The sequence below is a fragment of the Thamnophis elegans genome, chromosome 13 (genome assembly GCF_009769535.1).
Source record: "Thamnophis elegans isolate rThaEle1 chromosome 13, rThaEle1.pri, whole genome shotgun sequence".
Lineage (NCBI taxonomy): Eukaryota > Metazoa > Chordata > Lepidosauria > Squamata > Colubridae > Thamnophis > Thamnophis elegans.
The window spans coordinates 1,457,939-1,475,409 of record NC_045553.1 but is presented as its reverse complement, the minus strand read 5'-3'; the positions used below and the strand labels follow the sequence as shown (position 1 = coordinate 1,475,409).

At 45.6% G+C, this 17,471-nt stretch overlaps 1 protein-coding gene across 12 annotated transcripts in view; it reads right to left on the bottom strand.

The window, feature by feature from the left end:
• CLIP1 (CAP-Gly domain containing linker protein 1) overlaps positions 1 to 14,961 on the bottom strand; it is a 73,313-nt gene extending 58,352 nt beyond the window's left edge. For 11 of the 12 annotated variants that reach the window (XM_032230036.1, XM_032230038.1, XM_032230044.1 and 8 more), the window contains exons 1-2: positions 14,842 to 14,961; positions 1,183 to 1,304 (exon numbers count right to left, since the gene is read on the bottom strand). The gene's annotated coding sequence lies outside the window, so the exon portion shown is untranslated. Of the gene's footprint in view, positions 1 to 1,182; positions 1,305 to 11,272; positions 11,374 to 14,841 lie in introns of those variants that run through there. The other variant, XM_032230037.1, reaches the window with a different exon arrangement.
• Between the last annotated feature and the right edge of the window lie 2,510 nt (positions 14,962 to 17,471).

Sequence of the window (17,471 nt, the reverse complement as noted above, 5' to 3'; positions counted from 1 at the left end):
GGGATTAGATGAGATAGATAGATAGATAGATAGATAGATAGATAGATAGATAGATAGATAGATAGATTAGATGGATAGATAGATAGATTAGATTAGATAGACAGATTGATAGGCAGACAGGATAAATAGACAGACAGACAGACAGAGACAAGATAGATAGATAGATAGATAGATAGATAGATAGATAGATAGATAGATAGATAGATAGAATGATAGACAGACAGGATAGATAGATGTAGATAGATAGATAGATAGATGATAGATGATAGATAGATAGATAGATAGATAGATAGATGATAGATGGATGGATGGATGGATGGATGGATGGATGGATGGATGGATGGATAAATAGATAGATAGATAGACAGACAGACAGACAGAAAGACAGACAGGGATTAGATGAGATAGATAGATAGATAGATAGATAGATAGATAGATAGATAGATAGATAGATAGATAGATAGATTAGATAGACAGATTGATAGGCAGACAGGATAAATAGACAGACAGACAGACAGACAGACAGACAAAATAGATAGATAGATAGAATGATAGACAGACAGGATAGATAGATGTAGATAGATAGATAGATGATAGATAGATAGATAGATAGATAGATAGATAGATAGATAGATAGATATAGACCATTATTGGCCAAGTGTGATTGGACACACAAGGGATTTGCATAAGCTCTCAGTGTACATAAAAACACATTCATCAAGGATCATAAGACACAAGACTTTGTGATAGTCCCAGGATACTAAATAAGCAATCAAATCATACCAGGAAACAAAACAAAAGAATATAAAACCGTAAAGAAGGTTTTAGTCGCAAGTAGAAAAGGAGATGGGCCATAGGAAGGATGAGAAGAAGAATAGTAATACACTCTTAGTAAATAGTTCGACGGTGTTGTGGGAATTAGTGGTTTAGCCGAGTGCTATTAATATTGATATATTAATATATATCATACCTTAAGTTACAGGTTGCATTTTAAAACACGTCGGTTCAAAAAAAGTTAAATCAAGTCCGCAAGAAAGCAGGCAAGAGAACAAGGAAGCCGATTACCAACCTCCCTTCCCTTCCCCACACCAGCACCAGAAAAATCCAAGTTTAAGGCACAAGATTGTGGCCCGAGGACGGCCGAGCAGAGCACCTCGTGACAACTCACAATTTCGCACCTACCGGGCTAGAATTCCTTGGTGAAGGTCACGAGATGGCTTAGCATATTTGCAGAGTCCCCGTCTGGTGCCCCAGTCCGGATCCTTGGGAGATAAAACGAGGTTTTCCTTCTCCTTCTTTGGTTGCTAGGAAGGGGGGGAGAAAAAAACACAGAATAATTTGGATGGATCCGTGCAGAAAGAGAAGAAGCCGTAGGAGGTGAGATTGCGTTGGGAGGCTTTATTTATTTCCTTTCTTGCAAGAAAACTCTCCGCGAGGGAGGAAAGGAAGGGATTATCTTCAACTCAGAACCACAACAAGCAGCAGCAACAGTAACATCTGATCAAGGAGCTTCGAGTAACTGGATTATTTGCACGAGAGAGCCGAGAGGTATTTGGCAAAACAGGCAGGGCCTGGGAAGGAGCGAACCAGGGCGGGTGACGCACTGGAAAAAGAGACAGGGAAATCGCTGACTTACAAGCCGTCGCTGGCTCCAAAAGGAAGAGGAGGAGGTTTGAGTAGGTGGGAAGAAAACGTTTGCTCACTCAGCCCTGTTCTTCAACCTTGACTTAAGAGTAGTAGTGGAAGCCAGCCTGCTGTTGACAGCCCGAGGTTTTGCACGCCCTTGTGTTAAAGTAGAAACTTGGAAGACTTGTGGACTTCAGTTCCCAGAATCCCTCAATTCCACAAGACTTAAAAGTTGAGAACTTTAAGACTTGTGGACTTCAACTCCCAGAATCCCTCAATTCCACAAGACTTAAAAGTTGGGAACTTTAAGACTTGTGGACTTCAGCTCCCAGAATCCCTCAATTACACAAGACTTAAAAGTTGAGAACTTTAAGACTTGTGGACTTCACCTCCCAGAATCCCTCAATTACACAAAACTTAAAAGTTGAGAACTTTAAGACTTGTGGACTTCAGCTCCCAGCATCCCTCAATTCCACAAGACTTAAAAGTTGAGAACTTTGTGGACTTCAACTCCCAGCATCCCTCAATTCCACAAGACTTAAAAGTTGAGAACTTTGTGGACTTCAACTCCCAGCATCCCTCAATTCCACAAGACTTAAAAGTTGAGAACTTTGTGGACTTCAACTCCCAGCATCCCTCAATTCCACAAGACTTAAAAGTTGAGAACTTTGTGGACTTCAACTCCCAGCATCCCTCAATTCCACAAGACTTAAAAGTTGAGAACTTTAAGACTTGTGGACTTCAACTCCCAGCATCCCGCAATTCCACAAGACTTAAAAGTTGAGAACTTTAAGACTTGTGGACTTCAGTTCCCAGAATCCCTCAATTCCACAAGACTTAAAAGTTGAGAACTTTAAGACCTGTGGACTTCAACTCCCAGCATCCCGCAATTCCACAAGACTTAAAAGTTGAGAACTTTAAGACTTGTGGACTTCAGCTCCCAGAATCCCTCAATTACACAAAACTTAAAAGTTGAGAACTTTAAGACTTGTGGACTTCAGCTCCCAGAATCCCTCAATTACACAAGACTTAAAAGTTGAGAACTTTAAGACTTGTGGACTTCAGCTCCCAGAATCCCTCAATTCCACAAGACTTAAAAGTTGAGAACTTTAAGACTTGTGGACTTCAACTCCCAGCATCCCTCAATTCCACAAGACTTAAAAGTTGAGAACTTTAAGACTTGTGGACTTCAACTCCCAGCATCCCTCAATTCTGGGAGTTGGTGTCCACAAGACTTAAAAGTTGAGAACTTTGTGGACTTCAACTCCCAGCATCCCTCAATTCTGGGAGTTGAAGTCCACAAGACTTAAAAGTTGAGAACTTTGTGGACTTCAACTCCCAGCATCCCTCAATTCTGGGAGTTGAAGTCCACAAGACTTAAAAGTTGCCAGGTTTGGAGACTTCCGTGTTAAGACAATGCCAGAAGAAGCCCACTACTGGAAGGTTCATAAAGGTAGGACCTTCCCCATGAGGACGGAGAAGCTACAGGTGCCTTCTCCTCTTCTTGTGTGATGTAGACGCTAGCTACACCCTTGCTGTGGTTGATATCTATTCCCCATCATGTCCTCGTTAGCTTGCAAGTCCCAACATTCAAGGTCAACATCTACAGAGCTCCAGGCTGGAGAAGGCTGGGTACTTATTCTGTCTCTCCAATCAGACTAAGGACGGTTATTTGCTAAGGTCCACGGATCACTATCAACTCAACCCAATCTCCCTGTTGTACGTTGCTCCTTTAGCTCTGTGGCCTTCCTTATTTAATTTGATTTATGCCCCACCATTCAAGGCCACCGGCTGTCTTAAATGATTGTGGGCGTGGCCAACTCGATGTCACTCACGTCGAGGGGTGCCTCTCCGGCCTCTCCTTGCCCCTCCCCTCCCAGCCACTCATCGCCTGCCCATCTGGGCACCTTAGGACCTCAACAGGAAGCAGTTGTTGGAGCTAAGCAGCCACCAGGAGAAAGAGTTGGCAAAACAGCAGGCTCAGTTCAAATCGGATCTGACCGAAATGAACTGTTGTAAGTTGAGGACTTGCAGATGTCCAAGAACCTCCTCTCAAAGCCTAAGTGAAGATCTGATAGCTGTGAACATTACCTGCCTCAACCGTGAAGAAGTTCTTCCAGCATTGATAGGTAGGACAGGGTTAACATCCAAGATATTCTGGATTCTTGAACGGTCCAGGAGGGTTTTGATGGGCGCAACCTAGAATTCCCTTAGCTGGCGCTCTTTAATTAATAACACCACAATGCACAGTCCAGCCTGATTCTCTCCCCCTTCCTCCCTTTTGTATTATGACGTCACTGGCTCTGACATCATCCACCAAGCATTCAGGAATGCCCACCACGTTCCTCGGAATGCCACCACAGAAAGACGGGCACTGCGACCCAACACTGCTGGCTTTGTTAGCCGCATCCCTCGGGAGAATAGAAGGTTCCTGATGCCGTCCATACCATCAAAAGGAGGAAACAATCCCTCTATTATCGCCGGGAATGGCAAATAAAGAGGAGGGAAGAGAAGCAAGAATAAGAAGGGAAATGTTTCAATGAAACCACAAGTATCCTAAGCTTAGCTTTAGTAAGCAGCGTCAACTTCGCCCAAGAGTTGAGTTTGGAGACGCGCCTTGGGGCGAAGAAGAAAGGGGCGGCCTCGGGGATTCAGGTGTAACGCAAGGAAAGGCAGGAGGGATTAACCCTAAGCTTAACTGGAAACACTCAGAATGTTGTGTTGGGAAACTGCCAGCTAGGCTGGAAGGAGGCGTCAAGCAAGGGCCTAGCTTAGCATCGCTGTGTAGCCACAAACGACACGGATCTCGTGCTAGATCATGAAGCCTTCTCTGTTGTTCCCAAGGGAAGGCAAGCAGATTCTTGTCCTTTAGGTGATAGGTAATAAAGTGACTGACTTTGGTTATTCACCAGTAGCACCCAACACACGGAGACCACCATTCATAACTAGGGATTTTCTGTGGAAGCCCACCCCTCAGGGATTCAGAGACCTTCACACAAGGAAAGTCTACATCTCAAAGGAAGACAAGATACCACTGAAGATGGGAATACCACAAAGAACTGGATTGGAAGAGGTGGGTCCATTTTGCTTGACTGCTAAACAATTGGTTGATCAATCCAGATGGATTAAGGAGCTGTCCTTTCACGAGGCCCCATTTCTATTCTTTAAATAGAATATTGGAGCATTTATTTAAGTGTTGGAGCATTCACAACTTCTGGAGGCAAGTTGTTCCACTGATTAACTTGCCTCCAGAAGTTGTAAATGCTCCAACACTGGAAGTTTTTAAGAAGATGATGGATAACCATTTGTAGTGTAGGGTTTCCTGCCTAAGCGGGGTGGGGTGGGGGTGGGGGTGGGGTGGACTAGAAGACCTCCAAGGTCCCTTCCAACTCTGTTATTCTATTCTATTCTAAATCTATTTAAATCTATTCTAATTCTATTCTATTCTAAATCTATTTAAATCTATTCTAATTCTATTCTATTCTAAATCTATTTAAATCTATTCTAATTCTATTCTATTCTAAATCTATTTAAATCCATTCTAATTATATTCTATTCTAAATCTATTCTAAATCTATTCTAAATCTATTCTAATTCGATTCTATTCTAAATCTATTTAAATCTATTCTAATTCGATTCTATTCTAAATCTATTTAAATCTATTCTAATTCGATTCTATTCTAAATCAGAGGTCTCCAAATTTGGGATCTTTTAAGACTCGTGGACTTCAACTCCCAGAATTCCTCAACTGGCTGGGGAATTCTGGGAGTTGAAGTCCACGAGTCTTAAAGGGCCCAAGCTTGGAGACCCCCGCTTTAAATCACCATTTTAATTTTTTTTTTGGCTTTAGCAAATCAGGCCCGAAATGGATTCTAACTGTTGCTACAGCAACAGGTTAATGACAAGAATCCTCATTTTTTCCGGCAAAGCTTAAGTCTTTAGCTAGTTTTCTTTTGAGGGGGGGGAGCAAATTTCTATATGCACCTCCGAGCGTAAAAATAACAGCAACATAAAAACTCACCCCATGCATCTGGACTGACTTGACTTCTCTCTCTGAAGCTATATCTCACCCAGCTTGCTATTAATAGAAAAATACAGCTTGTTTTTACACAACTCTTTGTTAAAAATAGACAAGCGGAGTTTGGAAGGGCCATCGGAGACAATCAGCGGGAATATTTCGATAAACAGGTTTCAAAGTTGTCCAGATACCAATAAATCAGGGCTTGAGAACGGCTTCTCGGGTAATAATAAAACAATGTGCTAATTTTGCGCGTGAATGCAGACGCTATTTCAAAAGAGTAACTGACAAATTGGGGGGGGGGGGAAATTCCCACTTTTAATTAACACAATCACAGATCGGTTTCTAGGGAACTAAGGGGTGTGAGGTGCTAACACTTTTGCCTCCAATTGTCTAGATCCATTGAATGTTTTATCAGCGAGGGCGGGCATGGTTTTCTCATATCCTCAAGCGCTTTAGCTCAATGCTTCTCTTTCACCGCAAAGCATCCTCGTCTTACAACATACCACGGAGCCCAAAGTTCAAGCTGCTAAGTGGGAGATTTGTTAAGTTGAATTTGCCCCGTTTTACGACCTTTTTTTTGCCGCCGTTGTTAAATGGAATCCCCGCCGTTGTTCAGTTAGTAACACGGTTGACTTCGCTTGTCAGAATGTCGCCAAGGCGTATGGTGCGAGAGAGGCTGGACGAGGCTTGGGGAAATGGCCTGAATGGTGCCAGAGCTGGGAGAGATTGTAAAACTTCACCCAGCCAACTTCCAAACTTCCCTGCAGGCTTCCCCATTGACTTTCTGGGGAAGCCAGCAGGAAAAGTTGCAAATGGCAATCACGTGATGATAGGGCATTGTCACTGGTTTCCATCGCACGCTGGTTGCCAAGCACCCAGATCATGCTCCCGTGGAGCTCTGAGGACCAGTCATAACCATCTTTCACTCAACACAGCTGAATGGTTGTAAGTCAAGGAACACATGTGCAAGCAGAAAGGTCTTCGGATCAAGGGCGAAATTCTTCATTTGAGCCCAGATCTTCAACATCCACCACCTGATCTTCACCTCTACTATTCTCTGTATCCGATTCCTCCTCGCTTGTGGTTTCGAAGAACTCCTCCTCCCTGACATGCAAAACAAGGAAGGTGAAAGCACAAGTCTTGGACACACACACACACACCCGGGGACACTGCGACCATCATAAAGATGAGTCAATTGTCTGAATTTTGATCATCCCGTGATTGTGGGAAGGCTTCCACAGTTGTGTGAAAAATGGCAATGTCATTTCCCCCGCCCCAGAGCTGTTGTAACTTTGAACCATCACTAAACGAACTGTCGTAAGTTGACCGTCGTTCCACTTAACAACTGCAAGTGATTTGCAATCTTCCACCTGCTGCTTCCTGTTCCTGCCTCCGGGTGCTATGGGAAACAGCTGGACCCCCTCTTCTTTGGGGTAGCCCTTCAAATATTGGAAGCCTGCTATCATGTCCTACTTCCATGATGGCGCGCCTGTAGCACGCATGCCCAAAGGTGCACATAAAGTCATGTGGCCTGGCCTGTTTGTCTTCCAGGTTTCTGGCGCGCATGCGCACGTGGTGATCAGCCGTCCTACGTGCACATGGTGGTGCTGAAACCCAGCCGCGCTAGCCAGCTATCACGGGTGCTAGAACCTGGAAGTTTGGCTTTTCCCTCTGGCTTCCCCAGAAAGTCACTGGGGAAGCCGGCAGGGAAGTTTGGAAGTTGCTGGGCGAAGTTCTACATCCTCTCCCAGCTCTTGCGCACACGTAATGTTTCCGTGCGTCCTTTTTGGCACCCGGTTCCCCATCACCGTCCTAGTCCTTTTTTTTCACTAGACTTGACTAAAGAAAAGGAAGGGGGAAAAATATGTCATGAGCCAGACATGCCTTCTAGGACTCCTTCAGTTCTGCTCTGAAACGGACAGAGGAGAATTAAGCCAGGCTCCAAAAATGTTTGCTATTTCAGAGGCCGGCCAAGAATGGAACTTCGCAGCTCTTCCAAAATTAAGGTTGCAGCAAACCCAGATCGTGGCCAACTTCCTATGAACAGGCACTGCATCGGAATACCACAAAGCTCCTCTCCATGGCCCAGCCCGTAAAAACAACAACAACAACCGGTTAAACCGATCGCAATTCCCGAGGCCAGGAACGCCAAAGGTGTCTTTCCTTTGCCAATTTCCAGAACTGCAACGGACGGAGAGAGAGGAGATAAACTTTTGAGCAAGGAGCTGAGAAGAATCTGTCTCCAAAGCCTCTGTGGGATTTTATAGACTTCCCACCTGCATTTCAAGCAGGGGTGGAGAAAGGAACGAGAGCTTTTGACAACCAGCCAGAGGGTTGGAAGTGAGATTTTCTTTCTGCCATTCCCAAGTAGGTCAGGAGACACAATAGTGGATCGGTTCTCCTGACATATCTTATTGTTGTTGGTCGCGAAGTTGTGTTCGAGCCATCGCGACCCCATGGACCACGTTCCTCCAGGCCTTCCTGTCCTCTCCCATCCTCTGGAGTCCATTGAAGCTCACGCCGGCTGCTTCGGTGACTCCATCCAGCCACCTCCTTCTCTGCCGTCCCCTTCTTCTTCTTTTGCCCTCCATCGTTCCCAGCATGAGGCTCTTCTCCAGGGAGTCCTTCCTCCTTCTCATTAGGTGGCCAAAGTCTTTGAGTTTCCTCTTCAGGATCCGGCCTTCTAAAGAGCAGCCAGGGTGGATCTCCTCTAGGACTGACCGGTTGGATGGCCTTGCAGTCCAAGGGACTCAATGCAGGAGTCTTCTTCTCCAGCACCAGAGTTCAAAGGCCTCCATTCTTTGACTTCCTTCCTTCTCATCAGGTGGCCAAAGTCTTTGAGTTTCCTCTTCAGGATCTGGCCTTCTAAAGAGCAGCCAGGGTGGATCTCCTCTAGGACTGACCGGTTGGATGGCCTTGCAGTCCAAGGGACTCAATGCAGGAGTCTCCTTCTCCAGCAGCAGAGCTCAAAGGCCTCCATTCTTTGGCGCTCAGCCTTCCTTAGGGTCCAACCTTCACAGCCATCCATTGCGACTGGGAAAACCATATCTTAGTCAGCATGTAAGCCTTTATTTTTTCCTGCAAAACTCTGTTTGAAGTCTTTCAAAAAACACACACACACACACACAAAAAGCATGTAAATGAATACTTCTGAAGCTTGTATGGAAGGAAAGAGCCGAGGTGGCGCAGTGGTTAGGGTGCAGTACTGCAGGCCACTTCAGCTGACTGCTATCTGCAGTTCAGCGGTTCAAATCTCACCGGCTCAGGGTTGACTCAGCCTTCCATCCTTCCGAGGTGGGTGAAATGAGGACCCAGACTGTGGGGGCGATATGTTGACTCTGTAAAACCGCTTAGGGAGGGCTGAAAGCCCTATGAAGCGGTATATAAGTCTAACTGCTATTGCTAAGAGGGAGATGTGGGGGTTTTTTTAAAAGCGCCTTTCTGGATAGGCTGACTTCCAAGGAGTGAAGAATCGTCTTTAAAAATCCCTCCCAAATGCCAAATGATTAGCGTCGTTCCCGGTATCTGATGCTTGCTGGGATTTTTTTGCAAAGAATGTGGGACTCCTACAGCTTCCCAAGGAGACATTCCAGAGACAAGGAGCATCTAATAAACTTCACCTGCCACCTTTACAGGGAGTTCTTCACATACCACAGTTCATCCAAAGACTGGTCAGTCTTAAACGGCATTGAAAAAAACCAACTGACCCTTACTACCTTTGCAACATCCCCATGGTACCGTGAACGCTGGTCAACTGACTCGCATTTACGACGATTGCAGCGTCCCCCGGGGTCACGTCGAATCCCTTTTTCGCGACCCCCCCCCCCGCGACCAGCCAAGAAGGTGGATTCTCTTTACAAACCACCTTACTATGCAATTTCACCACTGCGGTGATTCACTTAACGCCTGTGGCAAGGAATGTCGTGAAATGGGGACCAAGCTCCCTTAACAAATGCCTGACTCAGCCACAGAAACGTCCGGCTCGATTGCGGTCGTAAGTCGAGGAGCTAACCTGTATGATAAGAACACCTTGGCTAGGATCCCGAAGCAAGAGATGGCAATGAAGCAATTCAACATTGCAAGTCTCCTTCCCTTTAGACATATCTATCTCTGACCTACAACTATTTGTTTAACAACTGTTTGATGTTACAACAACACTTGTGACCAGTCCTCAGACTTACAACCATCGCAGCATCCTGGCAGTCAAAAATCCAGGCATTTGCAACCTGCATAGATTTACGATTCTGTTTTCGCTTAAGCAACAAAATCAAATGAAACTCACTTAACAACTGCCTTCGGTAGCAATGGGAATTCTGCCCCCCCACCCTCCTCACGGTCGTAAGTCGAGGACCACCTGCATTAGGGAATCAACGACAACTCTTGCCTGCCGCCGATCATGTTTTGCTGCAAAAGAGGCAACGCAATAAAGCCATGAGTCACAGGGCAGAAACACCTTCGGTGTCACCACCACCCCGTTGAGTTTTCATCACGGCAACGTTGTCGAGTTACAAAACCTGTATTTTGATTTCATCGACGCTAATGAAGACGGGCGTGGAGTTGCCTCCGCATCAGGAGCTCAGAAACTGGTTCAGCCCCCGCAGAATCCAATCTAGCATTTCTTAAAGTTACGATTCTACTTTTTGGTGCAAAACAACTCCGCTTATTTAGAAAAACTCTTCGGTTTTATGAAGATACTCATCCCTCTAAGATAGGAATACCGCAAGTGTAAGACGTTTCCTTAATAGACTGGGGGGGGGGGGAAATGAGAATATTTTTGTCATCCAAAATGGTTGAGTTTAAATGCAAAACCGTAAAACAGTTCAGCTGCAAGCTTAATTGCAGCTTTCCAAACACTTAATTTTACTTAACTTCCCTTAGGAAAATTAAATTTCACATGCCTTCTCTCTTTTGCAGAGTTAAAGATATCGTGCGCGCCCCCTCCCAAAATTACAAAGGCCAGATAAACCCAAAACATTTTTTTTTTTAATGCTGGCACAACACTGATAATGGGTACCTCCATTTCAAAGTGCAACGGGAAACATACGTGTTCCTTTTATAGCATCTTACACAAGCATACGTGCACGCTTAATGTTATAAATCTCTCTCCCTGGATCTATGAGGTTAAAAGAGGATATAATACAACACAGGAACTGTTCTGCCTGTTTATATTTACTGCAAAATCAATTTCTCCGCTTCTGTTCCTTAAAACTTCACTATTTGGGGATTTTTTTTATCTCAAAAGCCTCGATATTATTTATGAGGCTATCCTGGTCATATTTACCTCCCGCACAAAAATGCACCTTCTGCTTTAGAAGACACAAAATCTACTCGGCTGAAAAGGAAAGAGAAAGCTACGCTATCTTAATTTTTACTAACGTAGGAAGTCCGAAGGAGCTGCACAAAAACAACACAACACAACAACCCAGCTTTCACTGAGTGCAAACAGAACAATTACATCCGGCATTGCAAAATAGCAGCTTATACCGCGTCTGTCGCTCTCCGAGTGACAGAATAAAGTGAAGTCACAAGAGAAAGTCCCCGAAACACAACACACACACACACATAAATGCATTTTCGCATTTAAGCCACCGGCAAAATGAAGGCATGCAATTCGGTATCCTCTACCTGGGGGCCCCCCTCCTCCAAATTCTGGCCGCTCTGGATAAGGATGTCCCAAATAAACCTTTTAAACCCTCGTGGCAGGAAGGAAGTGTTTCACCCGCCAGTCTTCGTCCAATGAGGCTTCTCCCCCCCCCCCCGCCAACTGATGTCATGCGAGAACTTGGACACCAGTTGATTGCGGCATCTCCTCCACACATACCCCCCCTTCAGATGGCGCTCCAGCTGACCCCAAGGAGCTGGCGAGGCCAAGGCCGGAAAAAATGCCCTGGGATCTGAAGGCCCAGCAGTGAGGGGTACTTTTCTCCTTCTTCCCTTCCTTCCTTTATTTTTCTTCCTCCCTCCCTCCTCTCCCTTATTTTTTCTTCCTTTCTTCCCTTATTCCTTCCTTCCTTCTCTCCCTAATTTTTCTTCCTTTCTTCCCTCTTATTCCTTCCTTCCTCCTCTCCCTTATTTTTTCTTCCTTTCTTCCCTTATTCCTTCCTTCCTCCTATCCCTTATTTTTTCTTCCTTTCTTCCCTTATTCCTTCCTTCCTTTTTTCTTCCTTTCTTCCCTTATTCCTTCCTTCCTTATTTTTTCTTCCTTTCTTCCCTCTTATTCCTTCCTTCCTCCTCTCCCTTATTTTTTCTTCCTTTCTTCCCTTATTCCTTCCTTCCTTCTCTCCCTAATTTTTCTTCCTTTCTTCCCTCTTATTCCTTCCTTCCTCCTCTCCCTTATTTTTTCTTCCTTTCTTCCCTTATTCCTTCCTTCCTCCTATCCCTTATTTTTTCTTCCTTTCTTCCCTTATTCCTTCCTTCCTTTTTTCTTCCTTTCTTCCCTTATTCCTTCCTTCCTTATTTTTTCTTCCTTTCTTCCCTCTTATTCCTTCCTTCCTCCTCTCCCTTATTTTTTCTTCCTTTCTTCCCTTATTCCTTTCTTCCTTATTTTTCTTCCTTTCTTCCCTTATTCCTTCCTTCCTCCTCTCCCTTATTTTTTCTTCCTTTCTTCCCTTATTCCTTCCTTCCTTATTTTTTCTTCCTTTCTTCCCTTATTCCTTCCTTCCTCCTCTCCCTTATTTTTTCTTCCTTTCTTCCCTTATTCCTTCCTTCCTCCTCTCCCTTATTTTTTCTTCCTTTCTTCCCTTATTCCTTCCTTCCTTATTTTTTCTTCCTTTCTTCCCTTATTCCTTCCTTTCTCCTCTCCCTTATTTTTTCCTTTCTTCCCTTATTCCTTCCTTCCTTTTTTCTTCCTTTCTTCCCTTATTCCTTCCTTCATTTTTTCTTCCTTTCTTCCCTTATTCCTTCCTTTCTCCTCTCCCTTATTTTTTTCTTCCTTTCTTCCCTTATTCCTTCCTTCCTTATTTTTTCTTCCTTTCTTCCCTTATTCCTTCCTTCCTTATTTTTTCTTCCTTTCTTCCCTTATTCCTTCCTTTCTCCTCTCCCTTATTTTTTCCTTTCTTCCCTTATTCCTTCCTTCCTTTTTTCTTCCTTTCTTCCCTTATTCCTTCCTTCATTTTTTCTTCCTTTCTTCCCTTATTCCTTCCTTTCTCCTCTCCCTTATTTTTTTCTTCCTTTCTTCCCTTATTCCTTCCTTCCTTATTTTTTCTTCCTTTCTTCCCTTATTCCTTCCTTCCTTATTTTTTCTTCCTTTCTTCCCTCTTATTCCTTCCTTCCTTATTTTTTCTTCCTTTCTTCCCTTATTCCTTCCTTTCTCCTCTCCCTTTTTTCTTCCTTTCTTCCCTTATTCCTTCCTTCCTTCATTTTTTCTTCCTTTCTTCCCTTATTCCTTCTTTCCTTATTTTTTCTTCCTTTCTTCCCTTATTCCTTCCTTTCTCCTCTCCCTTATTTTTTTCTTCCTTTCTTCCCTTATTCCTTCCTTCCTTATTTTTTCTTCCTTTCTTCCCTTATTCCTTCCTTCCTTATTTTTTCTTCCTTTCTTCCCTCTTATTCCTTCCTTCCTTATTTTTTCTTCCTTTCTTCCCTTATTCCTTCCTTTCTCCTCTCCCTTTTTTCTTCCTTTCTTCCCTTATTCCTTCCTTCCTTCATTTTTTCTTCCTTTCTTCCCTTATTCCTTCTTTCCTTATTTTTTCTTCCTTTCTTCCCTTATTCCTTCCTTCCTTCATTTTTTCTTCCTCTCTTCCCTTATTCCTTCCTTTCTCCTTTCCCTTATTTTTTCTTCCTTTCTTCCCTCTTATTTCTTCCTTCCTCCTCCTCTCCTTCTTTCGTTCTCTCCCTTATTTTTCCCTTTCCTTCTTTTCCCTTCCCTTCCTTTTCTTTTCTTTTATTATCCTTGCAGGACAGATGTCATCCTATGTGGCAGGAGATCAGCGCAATCTTCCCACAAATTAAGGAGGGAAAACAAAGGATGTGGGGATCTTCGGTTTTTATTTGGCCCTACACCCCATTGGGACCCCTTGAGAGGAAGACTGGGCCTGAGCCCCCCCCCCCCCTGATTTGCACCCATCTGGCTTCTCCACCTGCAATGGCCCCCTCCATTTGACTCCTGGGTGTCCCTAATTTAGCCCGGGGTCCCAATGGGCCTAGTTTCCCAAAGGGGTGGACTTCAACTCCCAGAATTCCCAGTCAGCCAAGGGGATTCTGGGAGTTGAAGTCCGCCCTTCTCTTCAACTTGCCAAAGTTGAGAAAGGACCTCCCCAAAGCGGGAGAAATCTAGGGATCAACCGGTTGATCTCAAAAGGGACCACCAGGCGCTCCCCGTTTTAATGTTGTTTCCTGATTGAAAAGATTCACAGGGCGCCCATTTTGGGGGGAGGGGGGAGCAGAACCCGGGGCGACTCATAAGCCCCCCACCCCCAAAAGCCACAAAGTCAAAACCTTCACATCCCTAAGCATCCCCTCCCCCCTCTTTCACACAAGGCCAGGTGGGGAAGTCCCCCCAGAGAAGCCCCCCCCCCACAAATCTCCTTCACACCCTCCGACACCCCAAAACGAAACAGACCCCCTCCCCCAAAAAAGCCAGAGCTTGGCTTTCTCTCTCTCACACACACACACCATTTGTGGGGAGGGGGCAGCCATGGCAAATTTTGGGGGGAGTATCAGACGTAGAGTTTTCTCACCCCAATTCTCTTCCTTCAACCTGTGTCCCCCTCCCCAAATTAACCACAATTGAGCAATTGCTAGCAAATCCTGGGTTTCCTCAACCCCCCCCCTCTTTCCATTGCAGGCCTGATCTCCCCCCATTGTCCTGGCTGCCTCCCCCCCCCCCAATATTCTGGGGCCCAGCAGCTCCTCTGCAAGGGAGGTGGTGTAAAGGGGGTCCTCCTGAACCCCCCAAAGACCCCAGCCCCTTTCCAAACGAGGCGGGATCCAGAGGTCTCCCCCAGCCCCAAACCCAGCCCACCCCCACCCTCAGAAACAAAGGGGGGAGGGGAGGAGCCCCCAAAGTGGGGAGGGGGCTGCAGCGCGGCCCGGGAATTGGGGAGGGGGCGCCGCCCGACTCAGACAGGCCCCGCTCGGCCCCCCTCCCCGCCCGAGGAGCCGACAAAGGCGCCCCCCTCCTCCTCCTCCTCCTCCTCCCCCCCGGCCAAGACCCCCGACTCGCCCGCCGCCGCCGCCGCCTCCTGCCAGCCCCTCACCCTGCTCGGCTGCGCTCCGTCTCCCTCGCCCGCCTGCCCTGCTTCCTCGTCCTCCTCCGGCCAGGCGAGGCGAGGCGCGGCGGCGGCGCTGCTGGCGGCTCCCTCCCGGCGGCAGGGGCGGGCAGGGGCGGCCGCCAGGCGGGGACTGCGGAAGGGCGGGCGGAGGGAGGGAAGGAGGCTGCCCGCCGCCCCTTCTCCCCTCCTGCCTTCCTCTCCTCCCATCTCCTCTTCTCCGGCCCTTTCTTTTCCTTCCCCCTTTCTTTCCTCCTTCTTTCCTTCCCTCCTTCCCTCTTTCTTTCTTTTCCTTCTTCCCTCCTTCCTTCCTTTCCTTTTTCCCTTCCTTCCTTCCCTCTTTCTTTCTTCTTTTCCCTCCTTCCCTCTTTCTTTCTTCTTTTCCTTCCTTCCTTTCCTTTTTCCCTTCCTTCCTTCCCTCTTTCTTTCTTCTTTTCCCTCCTTACGTCCTTCCTTTCCTTTTTCCCTTCCTTCCTTCCCTCTTTCTTTCTTCTTTTCCCTCCTTACGTCCTTCCTTTCCTTTTTCCCTTCCTTCCTTCCCTCTTTCTTTCTTCTTTTCCTTCCTTCCCTCTTTCTTCTTTTCCTTCCTTACTTCCTTCCCTTTATTTCTTTTTCTTCCTTCCTTCCTTCCTTTCTTTTTTCCCTTCCTTCCTTCCCTCTTTCTTTCTTCTTTTCCTTCCTTACGTCCTTCCTTTCCTTTTTCCCTTACTTCCTTCCCTCTTTCTTCTTTTCCTTCCTTCCCTTTCTTTTCCTTCCTTACTTCCCTTTTTCCCTTCCTTCCCTTTCTTTCTTCTTTTCCTTCCTTCCCTCTTTCTTCTTTTCCTTCCTTACTTCCTTCCCTTTCTTCTTTTTCTTCCTTCCTTACTTCCTTTTCTTTTTCCCTTCCTTCCCTTTCTTCTTTTCCTTCCTTCCTTTCTTCTTTTCCTTCCTTCCCTCTTTCTTTCTTCTTTTCCTTCCTTCCTTCCTACCTAGTTTGCCTTCAGAAGGCGTGAGAGCTCCATCCCTGGAAGCTTTCAAGAGACTGGACTGCCACCTGTCAGAAAGGGTCTCCTGCTTGGGCAGAGGGTTAGACTAGGTGACCTCCAAGATCCCTTCCAACTGTTCTTTTCCTTCCTTCCTCTTCTTCCTTTCCTTCTTATCTACTAAGACTGAGTTACTATTCTTCTTCTCTTCCTTCCTAGTACCTTTCTCCTCCCACTTATGACTCTAACCATGTTGCTTGTATACTTAAAATTTACATTGTTTTGTTTCCTAGTATAATTTGACTGCTTATTAATAATCTTTGACTATCACTGAAACGTGGCGCCTTCAGATTCTTGACAAATATATTTTGTTTTATTTTACTTTATGTACACTGAGAGCTTATTCACCAAAGACGAATTCCTTGTGTGTCCAATCACACTTGGCCAATAAGGAATTCTATTCTTCTGCTTCTCCTCACTTCTTCCTCTCCCATTAATTTTCTTCCCTCCTTTCTTCCTCTCCCATTACATTTTCTTCCCTCCTTTCTTCCTCTCCCATTACATTTTCTTCCCTCCTTTCTTCCTCTCCTGTTATTCCCTCCTTTCTTCCTCTCCCATTACATTTTCTTCCCTTTCTTCCTCTCCCATTACATTTTATTCCCTCCTTTCTTCTTCTCCCATTACATTTTCTTCCCTCCTTTCTTCCTCTCCCATTACATTTTCTTCCCTCCTTTCTTCTTCTCCTATTACATTTTCTTCCCTCCTTTCTTCCTCTCCCGTTAATTTTCTTCCCTCCTTTCTTCCTCTCCCATTACATTCTTTCCCTCCTTTCTTCCTCTCCCATTACATTTTCTTCCCTCCTTTCTTCCTCTCCCATTACATTTTCTTCCTTCCTTTCTTCTTCTCCCATTACATTTTCTTCCCTCCGGGAGAGATTTACTCTTCCCAGGTGTCCCCTTCCCCACAACCACCAATTTGGGCAGGAACCAAGGCTGGCTGGGGAATTCTGGGAGTTGAAGTCCACAAGTCTTAAAAGCCGTCAAGTTTGGACTACGCCAAGGCGGTGGCCATTTCCTTTGGAGACGTCGCGTTCTACAAATTTGACGATGCGCTCAATAAAGTTAGAAAAACAAAATAATTGAATTGAATTGAATTTATTTCATTTATATGCCGCCCTTTTCCTCGAAGGGGACTCAAAATAAACCAGAAACAAGAGGCGTGAACCGCCGGGGCCCTCTCCTGTCCGGGCAAGCCTGTCGCCGGCTGGGCGAGTTCGAACGAAGCTCGAACCGATCCATTCCATTAGAAACTTTGATCGTTAAAAGCCAGCCACCCCTTCAGGTCGACGTGCTTCCCTCTTATCTCCACCCTAGCAGACTTGAACGTTTAATTAAAGCCACACCTTTGAATCCACAATAAAATATTTGGCACGGCTTTGTACATCGAGACATTCATCGCTGGGAAGTGAGGGTGTGAAGTTGTTTTTCTGTTTTCCAAACCATGGAGCCTGTTTTGGATGACCAGGTCTTTGAGGACGGGAGAGAATTCGGGGTCAATGGATATCAGGAGCAGGGTCACCCAAGGTTACAGGGGGAGGGGGAAGAATGATAATTATGCACACCTTTTTCTGGGCCTAAACGCATTTTGGGAGAATGG